The 6,565-nt window shown below is 36.4% G+C and overlaps 1 long non-coding RNA gene across 1 annotated transcript; it reads left to right on the top strand.

The window, feature by feature from the left end:
* The first annotated feature begins 210 nt into the window (after nucleotides 1-210).
* Nucleotides 211-3,155, top strand: LOC141278691 (uncharacterized). Its single transcript, XR_012331734.1, has 3 exons — nucleotides 211-298; nucleotides 2,177-2,262; nucleotides 2,949-3,155. It is a non-coding gene; the product is annotated as an uncharacterized lncRNA (long non-coding RNA).
* The last annotated feature ends 3,410 nt before the right edge of the window (nucleotides 3,156-6,565 follow it).

The raw sequence follows: 6,565 nt of genomic DNA, 5'->3' as shown, positions 1-6,565 counted from the left end.
ATAGGAAAAATGATGTTTTCCTCACCCCTACCTCATACTTAGAGTCTGGAAAAGCTATTACGTTGACCAGTAGGTTGAAGCAGGAGTAATGGCATGTCATTTCTGAGATGGGGCCACACATTTCCATTCTCTCTATTCAATCCTGTCTATGACATCATGAAAGGCTTGGGCTAGACTGATAGTGAAGGTGAGACCACATGGAGCATGGATGGGAAATCCATGCCAAGGTCATCCTAAATTAGCAAGCCCTCAGTGGCTCTGCAAAGTACCCACAGACAAATGAATAAGTTTAACCAAGGTAAGATAAGCCTAGACCAGATCAGTAGCATCACCCAGTTAACATATTGACTCATAAAAAATAATAAATGAGTATTGTCAAATACCACTGAGGTTTTCTGGTAGATTGTTACACAGCATTGTTGGTAAAAGATAGCTCGTAAAGAAACTTAATAATAGATCCTAAATATCACACAAGTCCCATGACAATGTGGGCCTTAAAAAAGTTGACTTTACATTTTGTCTTGTGCATTACTAACCCTGTTGCTAAGGTCTAAAACTTCATCCTTCCTCTATTTTATTTATCTTTAAAAGTCTCATACTAAATAAGGGGGTGGTGTATGGAGAACCCAACATATAATGAGAGTCACTGTTTGGACTCAAGGATCTCTTGCCTCAGGAGAATGCCATGGCCTTTGTTGAAGCATTTGCTTTCTGGTCTCCAAGGCTTTAGTGTCACTGCTTATGCCCTGCTTTCTCTATTTTCCCTTCAAAATATTTATTCTGATGGATTATTTTATAGCCATCAACTTTCTAACAAATTACTACTAGCTAAATTTAGCCCAGGGAAGCCCAGAGGCACTTTCTAAACTTTCTTGTTTATTCTACACGAATCCCACCTAGAACGCCCCAAATATTATTGAATTTATAATTCATATGTGCAAATGCAAACACGACATATTTTAAAGTTTGGATTTAAATTATCTTTATTATATTTTCAAGCTAATATGGTTGAGAGATATGCCTTTATATTTTTACTTCTACACAATATGTAACATATTATGTCATTTGCTAGTTAAAACATTAAGCACAAGTGTACATTCTCCTTTTAGAATAAGGAAAGCTTACCCTCTCAAAAGCTATGACTTAAATGATTCTGAGATACTCTATTTCTTATCATATGTTTATCCTTAAGTGTTCTGTAAATGGAAAAATACCACTTGGATACAGAACGATAGGATTTCTCCCTTTAATACAGCAATGGATATTTTTTTGGACCTGGATTTTTATATACCATGTGGGTACTCAATTTATTCTACTGGGCATTGTTAGATTTAACTTTTGGTTATAGGAATACCATCACTGTCATCTTGGTGGTAAAATCTCCTCTCTCTATACCACAGAGGAGTTGAAGGTTAAAGGGATAGGTGTTATCATGTCTCTAATTGGTTTTTCACCCACAGGTCAATTTTCCTAACCTCAGTAGTCTAAATCAGAGTGTATGTCAAAGCCCATCTGATGATTGCTGTGCAAAAAGGAAATAGAAGTCCATAAAACTACCGTGACGCAATGCAAATATAATATACTGTTTATTGGGGGAAAATTTACAAGTAGAGAAGTAGCAGGGCACAGGTAATCCCCCAAGCTTTAGTCATACAACAGAGATATGTGTTTAGACTGATACTATTTGAACTGGACATACCATGAAAAAGGTTCCAGTAAAGGGACCCTACCTCCATAACTGTAGGTACTTAGAGCAAAAGAAGATTAAGAAACATATAAGAAATTAAGTAATAATAGACTTCCCAGGATAGGAAATAGCGTTATGAGAAAGAAAGAAGACTTTCTTGATCAGCTTGTTCATCCATTACCTAAATAAACCACCTCCCTGATAAACTCAGGATAGGGGAAGAAAACTAGCCTCTAACACCATCTGGATTACTCTCTTTTCAATGACTATGGAATAAAGTTCCCCTGTCATTTTGAAAATATGCCTTGGCCATCTCACATGAAGTTATAAAAGCACATTACTTAAGATTTTAGGTAACTGCCCCGAGAGTAGTTAGAGATCTGTGTTCTAAAGTATTGAAATTGGGTGAGGGGGATAAGATGAAAGGTAATAAGGAGGAAGAAATTAAGCAATGGGCTTATGATTCGCTTCTCTCTTCTTACTGGACAGATGCTCCTGGAAAAGAAAAAAGAAAGCAGATAATCCAATCAAATCTCTGAGTATGCTGACAACAAAAAATGTTTGCTAGAAATAAGGTACTCATCTCTGGAATATTTATAGCAGGATGTCCTTGTTTGAGGATTGCTTATGGTAAATAATTCTAGAGTTTATGGATTTATGAGGAATGGCTTCCTAGAAAAACATTATGTAAGGTCACAACTCCATGAGTATAAAAATGGCAACGTTTCATAATTTAATTCCTCCCTAAAGTGTGAGGTAATTCACACATGTCAATTACTTCATCTATCACTGAGCCAAACAGTGTGAGTCCAATATAGAAAAGGAAAAAATGGGAAGCCACACTCATTGTGTCAGACCTCTCCCTGGGTCTGTGCCTTTCGATTGCTTAGAAACTATTAGTAAAATTGATCCTGGGTAAGATCTACAATTCATGTGAGTCTATTTTTATAATTTGATCCTTTGTCCTGGCTCAAGTTGGAAACAGAATAAGGTATTTTATCTCCTATTCTATTTCACAAATAGGAAAGTTTTCTTTCAGGTTGCTTAGATCTTCAGAATGTGTGGGCCTTTGATTCCTAATGACCCCCATTCTTCCTCTCATCCCTCAAAGGGAACACTTTAAAGTGTTACATTTTTCTCATCTTGGGAAAATATAATTTATATACTTAGAATCATAGTATATCAATCCTTATATCTATCCAAGTGTCTTGTCTAATCAGCAGCCCAAGGCATGAAATACACTAATGATTTTATTCTCTAGACAGCTTTCCTCTGTGGTGAGGATGAATGAGTTCTCAGCTGTGAGTCTGCTGGTTCCACTTCGGAGGGAGAAGAAACTCTGTGGGTATGTGTGTATACCCAGGGGCATGCTTAAGGAACAAGAGGCTTTCATTCCAGGCTGTGGCTGGTTTCCTTTGAAATCAAACACAGATTGTTACCAAAAGGATCAGTTTCCTTCTAAAAACTTCCTATTTAATCTAAATGAGAAATTCGTTTATTTTAAACACTACTTCAAAAAACTGGGTTTTTTTAAAAATAATATACTTGATCTTTTTATTTCCTAAGAAGATACGTATCCCCTCCTTTCCTTGGGTTTCATAAAAAGTGTGCTTTACATAAACTAAAATGAAAGGTCACTAGATCCAAAGTAATTTTCTTCAATCTGTAGATTCCTATCCTGTACATAGGAGAGGAGGCTGAAGTATTCCAGCTCTCTTCGTTCTCCAAGTTTGTGAGACCTTGGGTAAAGGAAATCGGTTTCTCTACTTACAAAACTTCTGACACCAAATGTGTGGGTTTTCCACACTAAGCAACTCTCCACTTCTCTGCAGACACTAATTGGGTATCCTACAGCTTGATTTCTGACTATCTGGAGTTTACACAGATGTCACAGGTTAAGTACTCAGTTGCACAAGACGGCCCCCACTTCAGATGCCAACTCCAAGTAGTGAGGTCTTAGATTACTCACACTTCTTTCTGATTTGGCTACAAATCAGGAGTTCCTACGACCTCCACCTCATATTTGATAATTTGTTATAACGGCCCATTCTGGGAAACACTTAACTTACTATTACCAGTCTACTGCAAATGATATTATAAAAGATGCAAAGGAACAGTCATTTGAAGAAGTACATAGGATGAGGTCTGGAAGGATCCTGAGTGTGGGAGCTTCTGTCCCTGTGGAGTTTGTGGTTTGACACCTCCTGACATGTGTATATGTTCTCCAACCCAGAAGCTCTCCAACACCTGTCATTTAGAGGTTTTATGGAGGTTCCTTTGCATAGACATGATTGATTAAACCATTGGCCAATGAAGATTAACTCAATCTCCAGAGCCTCTTCCTTCCCAGGAGGTCAAGAAGGCGGGACTGAAAATTCCAACCCTCTAATCACATGGTTGGTTCCTCTGGCAACCAGCCTCCATCCTGAAGCTATCCAGGGGCCAATCAAGAGTCACCTCATTAACATAAACTGAGATGTGGTGGAAAGGGGTTTATTATAAATAGCAAAAAATGCTTGTCTCACCCTTATCACTCAGGAAGTATTAGGTTTTAGGAGCTCTGTGTCAGCAACTGAGGGACAAAGGCCAAATATATATTTCTTATTATATCACAATATCACATTGGCCATGTCTCTTAATCTCAGGCTGCTTCCTGATCTTCAAAAAGGAGAGAAGAATTACCCTGCTCCTGCTTCATAGAGCTCTGTGAAGAACAAGTGAGATAATATACCAAAAAGTTCCTTAGAAACCATACAGTGCTTTAAAAAGTAATGGTTGTGGATCTATCCATAAAGTCAGTATCAACTACAGAATGTTCTAGCCCTTTATATCTAGATATGAGTAACTAAAATTCCCAGTACCGTATTCCACAGAAATCCAAAGTAATCCCTAGGGTTTTCCCATCACCTCCAGGCTGACTGTCTCTTTGATCTTTCCTCTGCTATAGCAGTCCATGTTTTATATGTCACAAAATTTGGGCCTTTTTAAATTTTCCACAAGGCAAAGTAGTAAGCCAAGTCATGCCAAGCATTCATGAGTGTGTTAGGCTTTAGTGACTGTTTGGTTGGGCTGATCTTTTTATATAGGGAAAGGTTTACACTGTAGCAATCAAATCACTTGAAATTCAGCATCATTCATCCCTAGTGCTTAAATGTTCTGATTACAAAGTAAAGAGGAAACTCCACTTATCATTTCTCCAAATAGTGCTATGTCTCACACACTCTCTTTGGCTCTTTTCTTTTCTCCCTGTACTCTTTGATGCTCTCTTCTCTCTTCCAACATTTCAGAGGAAGAATAAATTGATCTCCAACTTTCATAAAGAACACTTTGCCCATATTTCACAAGAGGCTTATCAATGTGTTTTCCAAACAAATACATTTCCCTCTAAAAAATAATTATTGGACTAGCTGTTAATAAAATATTGGTTAATTTGTAGATTCAATTTATATAGTCAATAATAGGAATTGAAAACTACAATCTTTCTGACATATTTTCTAATTCTCACAATAACCCTGTTCGCTAACTTATTATCCTTATTTTCGTTTTTAAGACACTGAGTCACAAAGAGATTAAATTACTTGCCATATATCAGTCAAGTAACAAATGGGAGAGAACATTTCAGTGCTAAGCAAACTGATTTCTAGTCTTTCCTCCAATAATTACACTGAAGATATGTGCAGAATTTATTAGACTTTGAAGTTATTTTAGAATGAAAGTGAGAGAGTGGCATGGACATATATACACTACCAAACGTAAAATAGATAGCTAGTGGGAAGCAGCCGCATAGCACAGGGAGATCAGCTCAGTGCTTCGTGACCACCTAAAGGCGTGGGATAGGGAGGGTGGGAGGGAGGCTCAAGAGGGAGGATATATGGGGATATATGTTTATGTACAGAGGATTCACTTTGCTGTACAGCAGAAACTAACACAACATTGTAAAGCAATTATACTCCAATGAAGATATTTTAAAAAATAAAATAAATATAATTAATAAAATTAAAACAACTTTCTCTTGTTTTATTTAGAGACAAGTAAAATTTCTTCATGAAGTCTGAAGATAAGTATTCAGACTTATCTGATCCAGAAAACTGTAACCTTTAGGTTTTTGTTTTGTTTTGTTTTTTTTAGAATAGAAAAAAAAGCTTCTACTTTTAATGGTATATCAATCACCTCATTATTATCACATTAGAAATGCTTATTTATTTATTTTTTAACATCTTTATTGGAGTATAATTGCTTTACATTGTTGTGTTAGTTTTTAATGTATAACAAAGTGAATCAGCTATACGTATACATATATCCCCATATTCCCTCCCTCTTGTGTCTCCCTCCCACCCTCCCTATCCCACCCCTCTAGGTTGACCTTTAGGTTTTAAAACTTTTAGCTGCTAAACTTCCACGTGATGTCATATATAAGTTTACGTAACAATTTAAAGGCCAAAAAAGCTGACTGTAGAGTAAGGTCTTCAGTTGCATAATTGCTTGGAGGTTTAATTTGTTCCACAGCTTATCTTTTTCTAATTGATCTAAGCTGTTTACTCAACTAAAATAAGCAAAAAATTTCCCTTGCAAGTATGCATACTAAAGTCATGATGAACGGAAGGACAAACATATAGATCTTGTCATTTGCTTCATCTGTGGGTAAAAAGAGGAACTGAAATATTCTAAAATAAAGACCTTCCTGTATATTTGCTTTCTTTGGTCCAGAAAGTTTACAGAAGATATATAGTTTTATTCGTAGTTCATCTGAATTTAAAAATTGTAGAGATAATGATGCTTCAGCAGAAAAACTTATAATGAAGATTAACTTTTCAACCACCAGCCATAAAATAGTGTCATTAAGTTGGACCCTGGCTAATACCATTTATGTGGAGAGTC

This window comes from Tursiops truncatus, chromosome 5, assembly GCF_011762595.2.
Source record: "Tursiops truncatus isolate mTurTru1 chromosome 5, mTurTru1.mat.Y, whole genome shotgun sequence".
Classification (NCBI taxonomy): domain Eukaryota; kingdom Metazoa; phylum Chordata; class Mammalia; order Artiodactyla; family Delphinidae; genus Tursiops; species Tursiops truncatus.
Note: the sequence above shows the minus strand (reverse complement) of the source record. Positions and strands in the feature narration are given on the sequence as shown.